At 33.9% G+C, this 22,011-nt stretch overlaps 1 protein-coding gene and 1 long non-coding RNA gene across 21 annotated transcripts in view; one reads left to right on the forward strand and one right to left on the reverse strand.

Moving 5' to 3' along the window:
- Positions 1-22,011, reverse strand: part of DLG2 (discs large MAGUK scaffold protein 2) — a 1,979,996-nt gene that overhangs the window by 1,043,806 nt on the left and 914,179 nt on the right. The window lies entirely within an intron of this gene.
- The window catches only part of LOC144295488 (uncharacterized), a 33,920-nt gene continuing 27,919 nt past the window's right edge, over positions 16,011-22,011 (forward strand). For both annotated transcript variants that reach the window (XR_013362629.1, XR_013362628.1), the window contains exon 1: positions 16,011-16,153. This is a non-coding gene — a long non-coding RNA (uncharacterized LOC144295488). The remainder of the gene's footprint in view (positions 16,154-22,011) is intronic.

A 22,011-nucleotide genomic window follows, 5' to 3' on the forward strand; every position in this document is an offset into this window, starting at 1 on the left:
CTCTACCCAATATGCCATTAGATGTTGCATCTCTGCCCAATACATCCTAAGGGATGTACAGCTATGAATAATACCAAAGTCCTCTTGCATAGAGCTCACAGTCAATGTTTTTTGGGGGAAGATATATATTGATTATCCAAATAAGCACAGATATTTAAACCCTATGAAGGGGGATGGGGACACAGCAATAATTAACACATGAGCCTGCTTCTGGGAGGTACAAATTAGGAAGAAACTGATAAGACAAATCAAAGATGCAAACTGGATCATGCCACTCTCTGATTCAAACACTGCAAAAATTCCTCACATCTGACACAATAAAGTCCATCATTTATTGGCTTATATAAAACTCACCACAATGAGAGCCCCATCTACATCTCCAAAGTTATCCTTCATGTCTCTCTTTGTCTTATCAGCAGCTCTGATATATTGCTGTAATTATCCTAATAACCATATGACCATATACCATGCCTCTCATGTTGACTCTCCCAAACTAAAATGACCTTCTCCAAATAGCTCTCTAGTCTACCTGACAAATACCCTACCTCATAAAGGAATTTCTGCATGAAAATTCTCTTGCCCACCCAATTCCCGAGGTAAAACTGACTAAAATGTTATCTGTGCTCCCTTATCCTATAATAGTTTTAATATAAACACTGTTATACTTTATACCTATGCCATATATATATATATATATAGTTATAGTTATAGTTATATAGTTATAGTTATTATACCCTACAGATTCATCAGGGAGAAGCCCATGCCTCACTTGCTTTTTTATCCTCAGAATTTGGTACTTAAGGTGAATGAAAGAATGAACTAACAGCTTGAGGCAATGGGTAATGGTTCTCAGCCTTGGCTGCACTTAAAATTACCTGGAAATGGCTTATAAATCCCTGTACCCAGGTTGCATCCATAATGAATTTAATCAGAATCTCTGGCTGTAGAGCCCAAGCAGCAATAATTTTAAAGCTCCCCAGAAGATTGCAAAGTGTATTCAAAATTGAAACCTAGTGACTTAAGTTATGGTAGACTTTCTGAGTATATTTAAGGTGTGTGATGTAAGCATATGCCAGAATTCATTGGATTAAAGTATGGGCAATGAGATAAGGAAAGACAAGAGAAGAGATGTAGACCAGTAAAAGATCAGTTTCTTAAGATTCTCCCTGTAGCCAGTTCAGTAAGAAAACATCCCCCTTTGGTGGCATTAGCATATTAAACTGAGCACTCAACCAAAAAACCTGTTTAATACTGTTTAATTCAATTTTTTCTAAATTTGTTTAACTTCGTAACACTACTTTTCACATCTAATACTTCATAATTTTTCAGAGATGACAATACAGACTTTTTTCTTTTAAGAAATTAGGTGATAATGGGAGTACAAGTAACGATGCAGCTTGAGGAGAAAAGTAAGATTGTTGAAAGAAGATTTTATATTTTTAGGGAAAGACAGTCATGTTTGCAACTGGAGATGTCTTAACATTTATTTGGGTGCCTGGTATCACACAATACATTCAAATTGGTTTTTCAAAGATCAGTGGAGAGATTACCAGGAGCAAAAAGTGAGGATGGCAAACATCATAAAGCATGAGAAAAGAGTATGGAAGAGAAAGGTAGGTGCACAAAGGAAATTGTGGCTGGAATATGAGCGGGACTGATAGGATATGAAGCTAGAACATTAGACTGGGCCACATATAAAAGCTCTGAATGACATGCACAGCAAAGTTTGGGATTTATGTGGTATAAAATCAGAAATGATGTGCTGGGCAGCCCAGGTGGCTCGGAGGTTTAGCGCCACCTTCAGCCCAGAGCGTGATCCTGGAGACCCGGGATCAAGTTCCACCTCAGGCTCCCTGCATGGAGCCTGTTTCTCCCTCTGCCTCTCTCTCTCTCTCTCTCTCTCTCTGTCTCTCATGAATAAATAAATACAATCTTAAAAAAAAAAGAAATTATGTGCTTTATTTGTCTTACAGAAAAATCACTTTGATAGCAGTATGAGTGACAGACTGGAAATGGAGAAACCTCTGACAGCCAGTTTGGAGCCTATTACAATTATGGGACTGTTGCAGGTTTCCATGGATACAACTAGGCACACGGAATTATTTAATAACAGAGCATGGAACATCATGTGACCTTTATTGGTTTAAAGCAAACCTCCTATCTCAGGACTCCTGGGCATGCTTCCAAAATATAAACTCAGCATTCCAATCAACCACTGACATAGAAATTATTTGAAATCATGGAGATGACCCTCATGCAAAAAGTAGATCACAAAATATAGATCAGCTAAAAAAAAATCACAACAGCACTTTGTAAAAGTAATGTACTTTGTAAAAGTACATTAAGTATATCTTAATGAAAGGCTTAGCCATTGTCAAAGCTACCTCAGGAAGAAGTAAAGGCCTTTGTAGAAAGGGAACTTGTTCTCTGCTTATTTGAATGAAATGAACATTCCAGTAGCTGAACCTGGCAAGCCTGGTCCAGGGGGCCAGCTCCACAAGCACTAAGTTCTCCGAATCTGCATGGGTGAACTCTGCCAGAGGGAAGCACTATTGGGCTTTTAGCTCAAGGTAGAACAACTTCATAAATTATTCCTGTCTCAGTTCTTCCTGAAGTGATTTCAAGCTTTATTCAGATTTCCTGATGAAAGCTTAATATTTTTAACCATAAATAAAAGCACAAAAGAGGAAATATCACAAAATCATCCAAATGCTCCAGATGCTTTCTTGATTTTAAGTCATATATTGAATACAAGTTGTGAAGCAGGGGAGTATAATCATTCCCTGGTCTGATTTTTCAAGCTTACTTTTAAAGAAATGGATGTTAAAAATAACCAGACACTACTGTGTAGAAAAATCCACAAAAATGAACAAAATAAGATATCTTAAGGGTAAGAGTTAAAGGAATATTGACATGGAAAAAAATACAGCCACTGTCTGAGTGATTTTAATGTGATACTATAGGGAAAATGACATGAACGTATTATTTCTTCCTTAAATAAACATCTAGCATTGGCTAACTTTAGGGTGAAACATCTAGTAGGCAAACTAGAAATGTCTCCTACCAATTGAAAGAATGATCAGCCTTACTCCAGAGAAGATCCTAAAGGAAGAATGGAATTTGGGTGGCAAATATCAGCTGAACTTAAGGAAGACATTTCTAACAGTATTTTTTTAGATGAAATGTTCTGCAATTGAGGAAAAGTGTGCTGCCTTTCATTGATTGTGCTCCATCAGAAACAAAAAGGGTCAGTATATACTTGTCTCAGAAAGCATTATGTATGGGGCTCCTGGGTGGCTCAGTCAGTTGACTGTCCAACTCTTGGTTTCCACTCAGGTCATGATCTTATGGGTAGTGAGCTAAGCTGTGCATGGGACTCTGTACTCAGTGGGGAGTCTGCCCAGAAGATTCAGTCCCTTTGCCCCTCCCCCCATTCTCTCTCTCAAATAAGCAAATCTTTTTTAAAAAAGAAAGCCTTATATATGAACCACATGACCTCTCAGTTCCTTTTGATTTTGAGATAATTTATTGTCAATGAGGACTGAACTCTTAACTCTATTACAAGAAATCCATCACTTTCCTAATCATTAATTCAAACACTGTGTCTGGAAGATTTACTATGTATCAGGCTCTCTGCAAGGTGATGATAGCGACAGACTGAATCTCTTGTGCTTATTGAGCTCAGAGTCTAATTGAGAAAATAGACACATAAACATCGATTATAAGGAAAAATGATGATAGAGTGAGCATCTGTACCTCTCTTCCTATTATACCACTATTATAATTAGAAAAACTTTTTTTATCTATAAAATAGATAACTGTTTTCAAAGCCCTCCATTTTCCCCTAACAGGTTCTAGAAGCTAGAGTCCAACAGTTATATCAAAGTATCTTTTTAAATGAGAACAATGAAGTCAGCAAGGGTACAGATTATAATAAGAAAGGGAGATGACAGGACATAAATATTCTTCTACTCTCTAGTTTAGATATTAATTTATTGTAAAGTGCAAATGCTTTTTAAGAGGAAAGCTAGATGAATGGCTGTGGCAGCCATGAACCATTAGAGCAGCAGTCAGTTATTGTGGTGTAAAGCAGTCAGTTATTGTGATGTAAATAAATCAAAGTATCTCTAAAACCTTGATTTTAACTTTTATAATGGATGGATTAGGCTGACACTATCTGAACCCATTTATCAACTATAATCAGTAAAATTGGGGCAAGTCATCATGTGCCTCCTAATGTGTGACAATAGGAAGTAACCAGCCCTGCCTATAAGTATCCCTGTCATCTGTTAACAGGATATAAAATGAAAAGAAAAGGAACAAAAATCTTTAATGTAATCAGGTCCCTACCCCTAATTAGCAAATTACAGGAAAAGAAGTAAGAAAAAAAGAAACAAATTAATGATACTACAAGAATAGTGTTAAAGTTATGTGGAATTTTCCAGGTTGGGGGTCCTAGCTCCTTTAACATGAGTGGGATAAAAAGAGAGGGGAAACTGACAGCCTAAGAGGTATTTAAAATGACATCAGCCACGCAGTATGTAAATCCTGGTTGGATCATAATTAGAATAAACTATAAAGAGACAGTTTTTTGTGGTAATCATTCCATAACATATATTTGTACCATGTTGTACACCTTTAACTTGCAACAATGTTATCTATCAATTAAACTGAAATAGGCAGGAGAAACAGAGACCCAGTGTCAGCAAAAATCTCATTCTTACTGTAGGGACACACAAGTAGAATGGATTTCACAAATAAGGAGCATATCCCTGAAAAGTAAAGGTTAGAGCAGTATATTGGGCATTCCAACCCTTGGGCCCTGCAATGGAGAGACAAGACCCATAAACATCTGGCTCTGAAAACCAACAGGGCTTACTTCCAGGATACTCATAGGGCTATAGGGCCAAAGGCTCCACACTTAACAGGCTTGCAAATGACTCATTCACTCTGGAAACTAAAGTAAAAACTTCCAGTTCAAAAACACGTAGGCCATATATGAAGGAGATTTGTAGCTAATCTTACCATTTTTAAAAAAGATTTTATTTAATTATTCATGAGACACACAGAGAGAGAGAGAGAGAGAGAGAGAGAGAGAGGCAGAGACACAGGCAGAGGGAGAAGCAGGCTCCATGCAAAAAGCCTGACATGGGACTCGATCCTGGGTCTTCAGGATCAGGCCCTGGGCTGAAAGCGTTGCTGAACCGCTGAGCCAACTGGGCCTCCCTATAGCTAATCTTAAAAGCATCTGCCAGAGAGCCACTTAGGTAGCTCAGCTGGTTAAGCATCCAACTCTGGATTTCAGCTCAGGTCATAATCTCCGGGTCATGAGATCAAGCCCTGTGTCAGGCTTCATGCTGGGCATGGAGACTACTTAAGATTCTCTCTCTCTCTCTCTCTCTCTCTCTCTCTCCCTCTCTCTCTCAAAAAAAAAAAAAAAAAAAAAAAAGGCATCTGCCTGAGGGGGGAAGAGCCTGAGCTTTCTCCAGGGTGAAGGTGCCGGTAGGTGCCATTTAGCACTCTTTATGCCTTTCTATTGCTAGTGCTGGCAGGCACCCTTTTTTTTTTTTCACTCTCTCTCTACCTTGCTAGCACTACTTTCCCCACCCTGGTGCTCCCCTGTGGCTATGCTCACTAAACACAGCAAGTGATCTTGCCACACTCCAGCACTTCTCTGGAATACCATTTCACTCAACCCAGTGGGTAAACATAAGCCAGCTTGCATGCACATTCCACACAGAACATCCCTTGAAGCCTGACTCTGGTGGCTTGTGTTTCTGGGCCCCATAGGACTGAAACAATTGGAGATACAGTTCTTGACAGGCTACCACCCTCAGACAATAGACTGAAACACATTCCCAGTCTTCCTCTGACTACATCCTCAAACTGGCAGACATACCTCTTTCACCTAATATACAGAAACAAACACAGAGTCAACCAAATGAAGAAACAGGGGCATATGTTCCAAACAAAAAGAGCAAGATAAAACTCAGGGAAAAATATCAATAAAACATAAGAAAGTAATTCACCTAATAAAGAGTTAAAAGTAATGTTCATAAAGATGCTTACCAATCTCAGGAGAAGAATGGATGAGCACAGAGAGAACTCTAAGATAAGAAAATATGAAAAAGAAGTCACGGAGTTCAAGAATACAATAGCTGAATTAAAAAATATACTAGAGTGTTTCAACAGGAGCCTCGATGAAGCAGAAAAAAAGGAACAGTGATCTAGAAGACTGGGCAGTAGAATTCACCTAAACAGAGCAGTAAAAAAGGAAAAAAAAGGGAAGGCAGCTAAAGGCATATATGGGGAGACATCAAGTAGAACAACATCCCACTTTATAAAGATCTCAGAAAAGGAAGAGAAGAGAAAAGAACAGAAAACTTATTTGAAGAAATAATGGCTGAAAACTTCCCTAACCTGGGGAAGGAAAAAGACATCTAGGTCCAGGAATCAAGGAGAATCCCAAACAAGATGAACCCAGAGAGATTTGCACCAAGATGCATTATAACTAAATTTCAAAAGTTAAGATATATAGAGAATCTTAAAAGCAAAATTAGAAAACAACAACAAAAAAATAAATAAATAAAACTTGTTACATACAAGGGAACCCCATAAGATTATCAGCAGATTTTTCAACAGAAACTTTGCAGACCAGAAGTTAGTGGAATGATATATTCAAAGTGCCAAAAGAAAAAACCTTCCAACCAAGAATTCATAGATTATCAATATGTAAGCCTCCTGGCAACCATAAGCAAAAATCTATAGTAGGTACACAAAACATAATGAGAATAGAATATAAACATAACACTAAAGAAAGGCATCAAACCACAAAGAAAAAAGGAAGATATGTTTCATGCAAATGTAAACCAAAAGAAAGCTGGTATAAGTATAGCTGTATAAGTATAGCTACTTATATCAAACAAAATTGACTTTAAAACAAAGACTGTGGGTCTCCTGGGTGGCTCAGCAGTTGAGCGTCTGCCTTTGGCTCAGGGCCTGATCCCGGATTCCCTGGATCAAGTTCCACATTGAGCTCCTTGCATGGAGCCTGCTTCTCCTTCCTCTGCCTGTGTCTCTGCCTCTCTTTCTGTGTCTTTCATGAATAAATAAAATCTTTATTAAAAAACAAAGTCTGTAATAAAACACAAAGACATTATATGAGGATAAAAAGTAAATAAATGGAACTACATAAAACTAAAAAGCTTCTGAAGAGTAAAGGGTAACATCAACAAAATAAAAGGGTAGCTTACTGAACAGAAGATATACAAATTATATATCTGCCGAGGAGTTCATGTCCAAAAATATAAATAATTCATACAACTCAATAACAAAACAAAACAAAAAACCTGATTGAAAAATAGGCAGAGAATCTGAAGAGACATTTTTCCAAAGAAGGCATACAAATGGCCAACAGACATATGAAAAGATGTTCAACATCACTTGTCATCATGGAAATGCAAATCAAAACCACAAAGAGCTATCACCTCACATCTGTCAGAGTGGTTATTATCAAAAATATGAGAAATAACAAGTGTTGGTAAGGATGTAGAGAACAAGGAACTCCCCTGCACTTTTGGTAGGAATGTAAATTGGTACAACTGCTATGGAGAACAGTATGGAGATTACTTAAGAAAAGAAAAATGAAACTACTCTATGATCCAGCAATTCCAACTCTGAGTATATATCCAAAGGAAATAAAAACACTCATTTGAAAAGATATATATACCTCTATGTTTACTGCAGCATGACTCACAATCACCAAGATATGGAATCAACTAGAGTTGTCCAATGACAGATTAAAAGAAGACAATATAAATATAAAATGCAACTCAGCCATAGAAAATGATAAATCTTGCCATTTGTGATAATATGGATGGGTTCCGAGTGTATTATGCTAAGTGAAATAAGTTAGAGAAAGACAAATACCAATTAATTTCACTTATATGTGAAATCTAAAAAATCAAAAACAAGTAAAACAAAACAAAACTCATAGATGCAGAGAACAGGAAGTTGTTAGAGGGGAGGGAGATTATGAGGTGGGAGAAATGGAAGAAGAGGATCAAGAAATACAAACTTCCAGTCATAAACAAAATAAGTCATGGGAATGTAATATATAGCATAATAACTATAGTCAGTAATATTGTGTTACAATACTATGTAACTTTATATGGAAACTAGGGCAAACTAGACTTATTGTGTTAATTTTTTTGGAGTGTATTCAAATATAGAATCATTATGTTGTACACCTAAAACTAATATGCTCTATGTAAAAAATATATTATATGTCAATTATACTTCAGTAAAAGTAAACATATACATTTAGTCAAAAAGCAATTAAAGGAGACTTGGAAATACTGAATATGGATTAAACATTAGATATTATTTATCATCATTGTTAATTTTGCTTAGTTTAATAATTTTATTTTGGCTATATTAAAGTAATAGTTATCTTTTAGAAAACCATGCTAAACTATTTACAGGTAAAATCATATGATTCAAATTATTCTATTAAACAGATATTCAAATAAGTGAAGAGGAGTATATAGATTAAATAAGAATGTGAGAATGGGGATTGATTAGTCTCTCTACTTCTGAGTATGTTTGAAATGCTCCATAATAAATGTATTTTTAACACTTTCTACATGCAATACAGAGATATGTCTGAATCTCATACTCCAAGACCATAGGAAAACTTTTGGCTATAAATATGAAAATTATTTATAATTTCAAAACTGCAAACACAAGTTGGTGCCTGGAATACAAGACTAGTCCCAGAAAAATGTGGAAAATAAAAACAAAAACAATGTGAGATTTTGGAAACTTGCTCTTGGTGGAATGTCAGTAATGGCATGTGCAGGCCATTCTGAGAGATGAAAATAACAGTAATATAGAGTTGCTGATGATATCTGAATTCATCAGAAATAAAAGACTATTTTTATATTTTGATACAATTTACCTTGATTTTTAACATTACTTCAGCCATGGTCAAAGCTACTAAAAATATATAAAAATAACAAAATTCTTGAGAAGGCAAGAGAGGCTGGTACTCCAAACATAGTGTATAGGACCATGAGAAAAATAGATAAACCTCTTTCAATGTGATAGAAGAGAAGCAGAAAGCAGGCAAAGAAATAAGAGAACTGGTGTGGTTTGTGGGAAAAGATGGGAATTTTCCCCAAAAACCAATTAATTGATATTTCCTTAGTGATATATGGGGCAACGTCTTTGGCCAAGAGTAAAGAAAGTGATGATACTAATGGATCACAGAATCAAGGCAAGACAAGAACAAATTCAAGAATGTATCAATGGATCGTTAGTGATGGGATTTCAAGGATTGGAAGTTTTATGCAGTCAATGAATTGTGGCAATAGGAGTTATCAGAGTAAATAAGCTAGAAAGATAGAATGTGATGGTAGAAGAGTTAATGCTTGAAATCAGTATTTCAGAACAGTTCATGATGACAAATCCAAATATTATCATAGGAGTGAGTGGCTCATATGTCATCGAGGAAAAGGTCACTGAGGATTTAAAGGTCAAGAAACTGAGGGCCTAGAATACTAAAAAGTTTATCCATGTAGACAGTGAAATCACCAAGAATAGTGAAGTGGGAAGGTAGACAAGAAATCAAAGATTTCAATAAACGTATGTGGAGTTGAGATAAAGAGGTGGGTGACCAGAGGATTTTTTGAGAATTTTATCACATTACTGCACATGAGTTTCCAAGAAGTGAATTCATTATACATCTGTCACATTATTTGAACAGAAAATATCTTCTGCTTTTAGAAGTGTAGTGGCATGAATGAGAAACACGTTTGGGGAGAGCTAAATTCATGTTTTCCAAATTTGTGACAAATAATTAGTTGGCCATAAAGTCAACTTAGAAGATCATGGCTAGCCTTTTAATAGATAAATTATTAATCCACAATAGGCTAGACCACATAAAGGTGCTAAAATAAATGTGGGACCACCTTTTGCAAAAGATATATGGGAAGGACCTAGATTCACTTAATTCCAGAGCTAGAAAGCATCTTTATAAAAATAATAAGCAACAAAACAAATCTTAAAACTTAGTCAATATATAGTTTTCACTTAATATTAATGGAGTCCCAACAATGTAACTATCACTGTGCCTTTCCACAAATGATGCAAATGAAGCTTAGAACATTTTGTGACAATGTCCAACATTGCAAGAGGACTGCCTGTGCTAGAGTTTGGGGATTGGTATCTGATTTCAGAGGGTGTGCCTTGTGGTGGGCCACACTATACCAGAGAGATCATCCTGTCCAAACTGACATGTACTTAGCAGTCTGGAAGAGCTAAGTCTCTTGCTCGGGAACAACCACTAGAACTTGTAGGAACCAGGTATAGATTATAAGTTCTTTTACTCCAAATTCAGTGCTCCTCTGCTCCTCCAAATTTAAATTAAAAATTACTTTGTTTCTATTCTATGGTGTAGATACGTTTCTGAATAATTGAATGTAAGTATAACCTTGCTCCAAATGAACTGGAAGAAATAGAATGGAAGGGAACTTTATGGAAGACTAAATCTGAAGGCAGAAAATGATCCTATAAGGAATTAGTCCTTAATTTATTAGTTTTCTAAGTTTTATTCTTCTTTAGGTGAAAAGTATTTCTGCATCTTCTAAGCCAGTGTTCCTTAATTTTGCTTTCACATTACAATCACCTGGAAAGCATTAAAAAAATCCCAATGCCCAAGCTGCATTGCAGATCAATTCAATCGGACTCTCTGGAGATGGAGCCCAGAATTTCATATTTCTAAGGCCCCCAAAGTGGCACCATTTTGCAGCCAAGTTTGACACTAACTGGTGTTTTGATAGTTATTTACTTGGTCACATTCAACCTTGTTTCCATTTCATCTGATCTCATTCATCACTAAACTCTGAAAACATTTTTCCATTTTCTTTGTGGTACCATAAGGTCTAACCAAAACATAAATGTATGTAAGGAATTCCACATTTGCACTAACTTTATTTAGTTATAATCTTATAGGTCATAGTTCAGAACACTCATTGAACCATGTTTCCCTAGGGCCTATAAAAACAAACTCAGGAGTCAGCATTCGTAATTAATGTTCCCTCTTCTGCTTCCATGTTGTGGAACATTCAACCTAGGTTGAATCGGCTTTCCCTGGCCATATTTGGCCATTCTCTTCTTTTTTGCTATTGAGTTTTCTGTCTGTGCAGACTGAGCAGGGAGTGCCCCTCTGGGTAGATTTATCTAGGTCTCACTCTTTTTCTTTTAAATGCTCCATACCTGATTTTGAGTGGCATATTCATACATCTTAGTTTCATAAGGGAAAGGGTAGGATATCTACTTTGTATCTTCATGCTTGTGCCACAATGGTTTCCCAGTGTTTACCAGAGCTGTGCAGGCAAAAATGTACTGAAAAATTAGTATTCATTATGAAGTGGTGGTACTCTGAGATCAGTTTATCCACTTTGCCTTATGTATATTTTTTTTAATTAGAAATCTCATGAGAAGGGAGGCTGAGATGCAGTGTAGCCATAGGTCATTTCTGGGTTCTTGACCATCACATCATTATTAGGAAAATAGATTTCAACTGAAACCTTAGTATTTATTATTAATTTGCACTTACAGTTTTGTTTTTTTTTTTTTTTTTTACATTTATTTACTAGACTTCTTGCTGTTCTTTCAGCAATCATGTGGGGTCAGCAGAATTGCAATTTTCTGCAGACTAATAAGTTAAGAATTATTGAGGTTAAATAACTGTTCTTTAACACAAGCTGGTGATGAAGCCACAACTGGAACAAATACTTTGTTTATTATTTTGTGAAATCCATTCTTCAGGAATGAAATAAGGCAACTTATCACATATGATAGTGAGTGTTTAATGTCAAGATCTCACAGTTGATAAAAGTAAATCAGACCTTTTAAGTATCTTTATTTCTGGCCTAGTCAGGCATTTTTGGGTATTTGTCAAATAAAAGGAAATTCTTCATATATCCCAGAAATCTGTAAAATGAAATAAGGTCTTGCCATCATTAATTAAAGGATGATATGAAATAAAAAAGAAAGAAAAGCATTATCCTAAAAATTTGATATATAGTAGGAGTTTAAGAAATGCTTAGATGATTGCTATAAAAGCTCAATATAATTAACAAAAGGTAAAAATCCTTACTATAGAGAATCTTTATATTTGGATAGTTAGAATATGACCTTTGCTCCTTTTATTATGCCTGGATTTTGTGTACAAGGTAATGAGACAGCTACATTGAAGCTGTCTCTGCTCTGTTATTTTTATGGAGATTGAACACAGGTAATCAGCATGTATTCTCAAGCAAAGATAATGAGGAATGATGTTTGGCATTGATATTATTCTAGAAGCTGCAGTGATGTGCCCTTGAGAGAATTTTGGGGGGAAAAAAAGAGAGAAAAAGATGAAACTGTCCTTTAATATTGATACATTTTTTTCTGATAATAAAGGCATCAAGAAAAGCACCATAGACATTGCTTTGGGGAAAGGAATGGGTAAAAGTCTCTGGAAAGAAATACAGTGTTACTATTTATGATCTGAGAGCTTTAAAAATGGACCTGACTTTTGCTCCAGCTATTATTTCATATTCAACAATTCATTCTAGGTAAATAATCAGAAGACAAGACAGATAATTTTGCATAAGGGTGTATGAGAGCATTATTTATGATAGTAAAATGCTGGAAATTAAATATCCAGCAATAAGAAATGACAAGATCTGGTATCTCTCTAGAATTGAACCCTAACCAACCATTAAAATGTTTTTAAAGAATATTTAGTCACAAAATAATCACTCATGATGATGTTAAATGAAAGAGCCAAGAGATAATCCTTAAATTTTCACAGTATTTATATAAATTACATGTTATACATATATATGTATACATAAACATACATCTATATATATAGATACACATACACACACACACACACACACATATATATATATATATACACACAAATATATTATCCAATCGTATTTTCTAAGTTCTCTTGAATGTGTATACTTGAACAGAGTTAAAATGTTGGGAAAACATGTTATTTATTAATATCTTTAAAAGTCTGTAATAGAAAATAAACTAGTTTCTAGTTAGAAACCCCAAGTCCCAAATGGATCTGCCACTCTAAATGTGTTCATCTTTGTGACCATAAGCCAATTTTCTAATACTTAGAGTCTCAGTTTACCTTCTGTTAGAAGAGCAGCTTAGATTTAAGGCTTTTTAAACTTGAGTGTAGTTGACACACAATGTTAGTTACAAGTATACAACATAGTGTTTCAACACCTCTTTATATTATGCTATGAAGAGCACCTTAGATATAAAATGTCTAGAATTGAAACACTTTCAGGAGTCCATCAGTTAAAACAAAGGGATGAAGAAAGTCAGGTTTATACATTCATTCAAAGAAGAATTATTGAGTGCCTACCAGATGTCAGGCACTATGCGGGGTACTAGAAATACAGTGGTGGAACAAACACATATGGCAAGTTGCTTAGAGTGTAACCAATCTGACCTTAATACATTCCTAGAAGTGGTGGAGTAAGATGGGCTACAATAACATGGCCACAAGTATTTTACATGCATTATCTTATTTCATTCTCTCACCAATCTATTATTTTCTCCATTTTCCCATTTTATTGGTTAAAAAATAGACTTAACGACATTAAATCACTCCAATTTCATAAACGTATTAAGTAATGGAAACATACTAAGTAATGGAAAACCAAGCAATTCAATTTAATCCAATCTTTCTACCAGTTTCCAAATAAGAAAGAGATTGTATTAGATTATCACTAAATATCCTTTTTAATTTATAAAGGTTATGATTCTATTCTCAACCTAAATTGAGTTATTTGACCACATTCCAGTGATCCCTTCTTCATATATTAAAATAATCTATTTTCCTATTATCACCAAGATTCTGATGTAATTTGACTTTTTCTCACGTCCTTCTAAGGATGCAGTGGGGAAACATAGTGATCACCCTGGAGGCTTTAGAATATTCTCATTTGGGTTCCATCTTTTATTTTGCTTTAAAAAGACAGCTTCCTCAACATGTAATCAGCTCTGCAGACAATCTTAAAAGTATGCTGACAATTGTCACCTCAAACATTAATTCATTCAGTGTTTCTTCACAACTGTGAACTCTGTTGCTGAGTTAAATTAAAAGACGAAAAGAAAAAGTGCAAAACAATTTACAGAACGCTAAAGCCCAAAGCTAACTGGTAGACATGCATTAGATAATGCTCTTTTATGAGTACATTGGTGAAATTAGAATTTTCTAATTTAGTATCAAAGTCTAGCCTATCTTTGAAAGAAATATATTACATAAAATACTGAAAAATGACTAACATAAAAGCCAAGGTCAAAAATAACCTCATCCAAGAACTCCTTTTTAAGTCTTCTGAGAACTAATTGCTCTGTTCATGGTACTACCAGAGGACATTATCTGAATCCTCTAGAAGGTCTATCAGTCTGTCTTGTTTATGTAACTGTCTGTAGCAATAAATATGGAGCTGTTAAGGGTAGGGGTCACATAATTTACATCGTAATATGCCCAGATCATAATGCTGTGTATATAGAAGAGCTTGTGTATATGTTACTTAATGAATAATTTAAATTTAATTACATTTTCCCTATGTGGAATATGACTTTCCTTCTATTCACACATGACTTAGAGCATGCCACTTATGTCTGAACCTTAATTTACTCCTCTGTAGAAGGGAATATACATCTGCATTGCCTATAATTAAAGTTTTGAATGTCAATGGATGTAATAAATCCAAGAGCCCTTTTGGATAGTTATGAAAGCATAAATAAAGATAAAAGATCATTCATAAGGGTCAACTGGAAGCCATTCATGTTAATCCTTTCTCTTAATAGCTTCATTTTCTTAGTCTCCAATCCCTAAACCTGAATCATCCTTGACTCTTTCTCTTTTTCACTCTTCTCCAGTGCCAAGATCTATCTTCGCAGTTCTTAAAATACTTCTTAGCTCAATGGTATTGCTATATGCCAGATTATCCAACACAGTCATTTATTAAGCACCTATTATCTCCCAGACACTGTGCTATGTGTTGTGGGTACACTGATGAACTCAATGGCCTTAGCTTCTGATCTCATGGAACATAAGTAGGATCTAAAGGTAAACACGTGGGCAGTTATATACAATAATTAGTTTTTTTGCAAAGAAGAATCGAATCTAATTCATACTGAGTTAGGAAAGGTTTCCAAAACAGTGACATCATTGTTACTACGACTACCACATCAAAGGTCATCATCATTATCATCATCACCAGAACATGTAATGAATTGCAGCTAGGCAGCAGGAAATCTCCTTAGTACTTTTCGTGTATTAACTCATTTATACTCACAACAACCTGATCAGAGAGGTGCTGTTATTCCTACTGTACAGATAAGAGTATTTAAACAAACATAAATTAATACATAACTAATTTGACATTTAACTCCAGATGCTGTGATCTCAAGAAGTAATGCTGCTTAAACTATTCTGATACCACAGGGATAAACAGGAGTAGGGGAAACAAGAGCTTGGTTAATTTTCTGAGAAGCAAGAATAACATGTACAGAGGCCTAGAGATGAAAAAGAAGAGTATATTAAGATAATTCAAAGAAGTTCAATATGTACAGATACTGGAGGAGGGGATGAAGGTAGAGACCATAGGATAATGAAGCTACAGAGGTTGGCAGGAACTAAATTATGTAGAGCTTTGTAAGTCATTAAGGCGTTTAAATTTTAAAAGCAACTTTTGGGCAGCCCGGGTGGCTCAGCGGTTTAGCGCCACCTTCAGCCCAGGGCGTGATCCTGGAGACCCAGGATTGAGTCCCACGTCGGGCTCCCCCATGGAGCCTGTTTCTCCCTCTGCCTGTGTCTCTGCCTCTGTGTGTGTGTGTGTGTGTGTGTGTGTGTGTGTCTCATGAATAAATAAATAAATAGAATCTTTAAAAAAATTATAAAAAAAAAGAAACTTTTACAATAGCTGTCCAAATGGCATTCAACTCATTTATGTGAGCCTGTCATTCAGGCAACGCTCTAAGTTCTGAAGATACAGTATGGAATAAGATAAGCAAAGTCTTCAATTGCAGCAAGATAGTTTAAAAAAATAATAACCAGAAGGTAAGATATATTGCTAAATATATATATATATATATATTTAGCAATATATCTTATATATATATCTTATATATATATATATCCTACTATATATATATCTTATATATATATCATATATATATATATATATATATATATATATATATCCTACTAAAAATAGGATAATGTGATGAGAAATGAAGAGTTAAACACTGGATGATACAGAAAACTGTCTCAGAGGACATTGACTTTCATCTTTGCTTTTTATATTTACTTTAGTTTATACTCAAACCTGTAACCAAGACAACATCTGATAATCTCTTAATAGTTTTTCAAAATACTTGAAAGTTTTATTTATACTTTCATATAAGACAGGTAGATGAATTTAAAGTGAAAGCAAAATTGCTTTTCATTTCTACTCTCAAATAATAACCACTATTAACTATTTGGTATATATCCTCTTTGATTATCTTTTTCCATTTGAAATTTTTGCTTTTACATAAATAAGATCAAAGTTATTCTTCCGGGTCTCTTTTTTTTTAACATATAATGAACATCATTCTAGGTTAGTACAAATACCCAATTCATCCTTTTGGAAAACCATAATTATTAGCATTTTGTTCAATTATAAAATTTATTTAAGATATCCCATTAAGAAAAATTTCAGTTGTTATCTATGGTATATAGTAGTAGACAAACTATTATAGTTATTATCTACCATCACTTATGAGCATTGATCAGTTGTGACCTTAAAATATATTTTTAGAAATGGAATTACCAAGTATAAGGGTAATGAATATTAGTACACTGTCATATTGTTTTTCAGAAAGTTTATGCCAATTTAGTCTTATAATTGTGAGCAATTTACATCCGTGATTAATATTACCTATTTTTATACACTTATCAGCATTGACCATTCTTAATCTTTTAACATCCCTCTTATTCTGATAGGCAAAAATGACCTTGCATTATTTCAATTTGTATTCCTTTGTTAGTGATATCAGTATTTATATATAAGCACCTCCTTATGACATTCAATCTGTAACACTGCATAACTGCCTGTGAAAAATATCACAGAGCTCTAAACTGTTAAAATGGTGTTTGGAATTATTAATATAATATTTGTGGTCTTCTGACAACAATTTATCTTTCTAGATGACTTCTGGTCTACAATTTCTTTGTATGACCTCTAAGTTCTCTGCAAATAGGTCTGCACAGTGATCTTTGATTCTTTTTTTTTTTTTTCCTTTCCCATTTTTGTTCTTCTGTTCATGTTGTGGGATTACTAATCCCATCATCCAAATCCTAGTTCAAATTTTGCCTTTCTTCATGAGAAATGTTTGAAAGAATTCTTTAAATATTCTTTAAGTGTTTGATAGAATTCACTTGTAAAACCATCTGGTCCTAGACTTTTGTTTTGTAGTTTTCAATTACTAATTCAATTTCACTATAATTGGTCCATTCAGATTTTCCATTTCTTAATGACTCAGTGCTAGAAGGTTGTGTATTTCTAGGAATTTATCTATTTTTCTAGATTTTCTAATTTGTTGGCATATAATTGTTCCTAGTAGTCTCTTATGATCCTTTGTATTTCTATGGTGTCAGTTACAACTTCTCTTTCATTTATGATTTCATGTATTTGGGCCCTCATCTTTTTTCTTGGTCAGTATGGCTAGAGGAGGTTTTATCAGTTCTAATCTCACTGATCTTTTCTATCATTCTTTTAGTCTCTATTTCATTATTTTTCTGTCTAATTTTTATTATTTGCTTCCTTTCACCAACCTTGGGCCTTGTTCTTCTTTTCCTAGTTCCTTTAGGCATAAAGTTAGATTGTTTGATTTTTTTCTTGTTTCTTGAGATATAGTTATGAGCTTTCCTCTTAGAATTGCTTTTGCTGTGTCCTATAGATTTTGAAAAGTTATGTTATCATTTTCATTTGTTTCAAGATATTTTCTGGTTAATTTTCAATCTCTTCATTGTTCCATTGGTTTTTTATTAGCATGTTATTTAGTGTCCACTTGTTTCTGGGCTTTTTTTCCAGTTTTCTTCCAGCAATTGATTTCTAGTTTCATATAGTTGAGGTCAGAAAAGATGCTTGATATGATTGCAATCTTCTCAAATTAATGAGACTTGTTTTGTGGCTAAATATATGATTTATCCTAGAGAATATTCTATGCTCATTAGAAAAGAAATTGTATTTTTCAGTTTGGGGATGGAATGTTCTGCATATTTCTATTAAGTCCATTTGGTCCAATGTGCTATTTAAGGTCAATGTTTCCTCTTGATTTTGTGTTTGGATGACCTATCTGTTTATGTAAGTGGAGTATATAAAGTCCCCATTATAATAAATGCCATTATTGTATTACTTGTCAATTTCTTCCTTCATGTTTGTTACTTCATGTTTGTTACTTCCTTCATGTTTGTTACTTCCTTCATGTTTGTTACAAGTTACTATGTTTGTTACTAAATATGCTTTACATATTTAGATGCTCTTATATTAGGAGCATAAATAAATATACATGTTATATATATACATGTTATATTTTCTTCTTGGATTAACCACTTTATCATTACATAATGCCATTCTTTGTCTGTTGTTGGAATCTTTGCTGTAGACTATATTGTCAGATACAGTATTGCTATTCTAGCTTTCTTTTTCTTTTCATTTGTTCTATTGCTTTCAATACATGTGTATCCTTAAATCTGAGGTGAGTCCCTTGTAGGCAGTATGTTGTCATTTTATTCATCCAGTCTCCCTATATCTTTTAAATGAAGCATTTAGTTCATTGACATTTAAAGTTATTATTGATAAGTATGTAATTATTGCCATTTGTTGTTTTCTGGTTATTTTTATGGTTCTCATTTTTTTTCTTTTTCTCTTTGTCTCTTTGTGGTTTGATGATTTTCTTTAGCTGTTATGTATAGGTTTCTTTCTCTTTTTTGTACACATATCTATTATAGGTTTTTGGTTTATGGTTTTCATAGCATATATATATATCAGCATTCAGCTTAAATTTTGAAGCTATCAGCTTAAAATTATATATATAAGCTGATAGCTTCTTTGAAAACATTCTAAAGGCATTATATTTTCATTCTATCACTCCAACATTCTGGTTTTTGACATATTTTCCATATTTTTTAATTTTATGTATTCCTTAAGAATTTATTATAGTTGATTATACAAATTTTGTCTTTTAAACTCCACATTAGCATTTTATTTTATTTTATTTTATTTTATTTATTATTTTATTTATTTTTGAGAGAGAGAAGGAGAGCACACAAGTGGGGGTGGGGAGAGGGAGAGAATCTTAAGCACGCTCTATGCTCAGCATGAAGCCTGACATGGGCCACAGTCTCTTGACCCTGAGATCATGACCTGAGCTAAAATCAAGAGTCAATCATTTAAAAAACTGAGCCATGTAGGCACCCCTCACTCTACCTTTTTAAGTGGCTGATACACTGCCTTTATTATATACTTGCCTTTACCAATGAGAATTTTCCTTTCATATATTTTCTTATTTCTGGCTATGGTCTTTTTTTTTTTTTCTGCTTAAAGAAGACCCTTTAAGATTTATTGTAAAGTTATTTAGTGGCAATGACCTCTTTTATTTTTGCTTGTCTCGGAAACCCTTTAGGCCAATATCCCTGATGAGCATATGTGTAAAAATTCTCAACAAAATATTAACAAAGAGAATTCAATTCAATATTAAAAGGATTGCATACCACAATGAAGTGGGATTTATTTCAAGGATGCTTACTTGAAATGATGGTTCAACATATACAAAATGGCCAATGTTCTATACTACATTAACAAAATAAAAAATAAAAATAATATAATAATCTCAATAGATGAAGAAAACCATTTGACAAAATTCAACAACCATTTATGATACAAAACAACATCTCAACAGAGTAGATATGGAAGGAATGACCTCAACATAATAAAGAACATATATGATGAACCCACAGATAACATAATAAGCAATGGCAAGAAACTAAAAAATTTCCCCTCTAAGATCAGCAACAAGACAAGTATGTTCTTTCTTGTCAAATTTTTCAGTGTACTTTTGCATGACATAGCTCTGGAAGAAAAGAGAGAGAGAGATATCATCCAAATTGGAAATAAATAAATAAAACTCACTATTTGCAGAAGCCATGATATTATATATAGAAAATTCTAAAGACTCACCAAAGAAAACTATTTGAACTAATAAATAGATTCAGTCAAGTCACAGTATATGAAATATACAGAAATCAGTTGAATTTTTATATGCTAATAATGAGCTATCAAAAAAGAGAAATGAAATAAAAATACCATTTACAACTACATCAAAATGAAAAATAAAGCCATATGTATCATCTTCCCTGATTTTGAACTACAGCTATAGTAATCAAAATAGTATGATACTGGCAACAAAGACATAGAACAATGGAATATAATGGAGAATCCAGAAGTAAAGTTGCTCATATATGATTGATTAATCTATCACAAAGAAGGCAAGAATATACAATAGGGAAAGGCACTTTCTTTAATAAATAGCTGGGAAAACTAGACAGTTATATACACACAAATAAGAAACTGAACCATCATCTTACACCTTATACAAAAAAACAAAACAAAACAAAACAAAATCAAATGAATTAAGGACTTGAATGAGACCTGAAACCATAAAACTCCTCTAAGAAAACTTAGGCAGTAAGCTCTTTGTCATCAGTCTTAGAAATATTTTTTGAACCAGTCTCTTCAGGTAAGGGGAATAAAAGCTAAAGTAAACAAATGGGCTTACATCAAACTATAAAGCTTTTCCACAGAGAAGGAAATCATCAAAAATGCAGAAAGGCAACTTGACTGAATAGGTAAAGATATTTGTAAATCATAATCATACACCTGATAAGGGATTAATATCCAAAGTATATAAAGAACTTATACAACTTAATATGAAAACAACTGATTAAAAATGGGCAAAGGATATGAAAAGATATTTTTCCAAAGAAGACATAAACATAGCCAACAGGCACTGAAAAAATGCTCAACATCACTTACCATCAGGGATATGTAAATCAAAACTACAATGAAATATCATGTCACACTAGTCAGATTGGTTATTATTCAAAAAGACAAAAAATAACACAACTGTTGGCAAGGATGTAGAGAATAGGGAACCCTCGTGCACTTTGGTGGGAATGTAAATTGATGCAGCCACTATGGAAAACAGTATGGAGGTTCCTCAAAAAATTAAAATAGAACTACCATATGACCCAGGAATTCAACTTCAGGATACTTATCTAAAGAAAACAAAAACACCAATTTCAAAAGAAATATGCATCGCTATGTTTATGGCAGCATTATTTACAATAGCCAAGATACGGAAGCAACCTCTGTTCATCAAGAGATGAATAAATACAGAAGTGACATACATATATATGTATATGTATATGTGTATATATACACATATACACACATACACACTGGAATATTACTCAGTCATAAAAAAAGAGTGAAATCTTGACATTTGCAACAACATGGATGGACCTAGGGGGTATTATGCTAAGTGAAATATATCAGACAGAGAAAGACAAATACATATGATTTCACTTAATGTGTGGATTTTAAAAAACAAAATAAAACACCTTGCACATAACAAAACAGAAACAGACTCATAGATATAGGGAACAAAATATTGGTACCAGAGATGGGAGTTGGTAGTGGATGAAATAGGTGAAAGAGATTATGAGGTACAAACTTCTAGCTACAAAATAAGTTATGGGGAGTTATGTACAGCATAGGGAATATAGTCAGTAATATTGTAATAGCTTTGTATGATGACTACTCTTATTGCAGGGATCTTTTCACAAAGTATAAAAATATGGAATCACTATGA

The sequence above is a fragment of the Canis aureus genome, chromosome 23 (genome assembly GCF_053574225.1).
Source record: "Canis aureus isolate CA01 chromosome 23, VMU_Caureus_v.1.0, whole genome shotgun sequence".
In the NCBI taxonomy this organism is placed as follows: domain Eukaryota; kingdom Metazoa; phylum Chordata; class Mammalia; order Carnivora; family Canidae; genus Canis; species Canis aureus.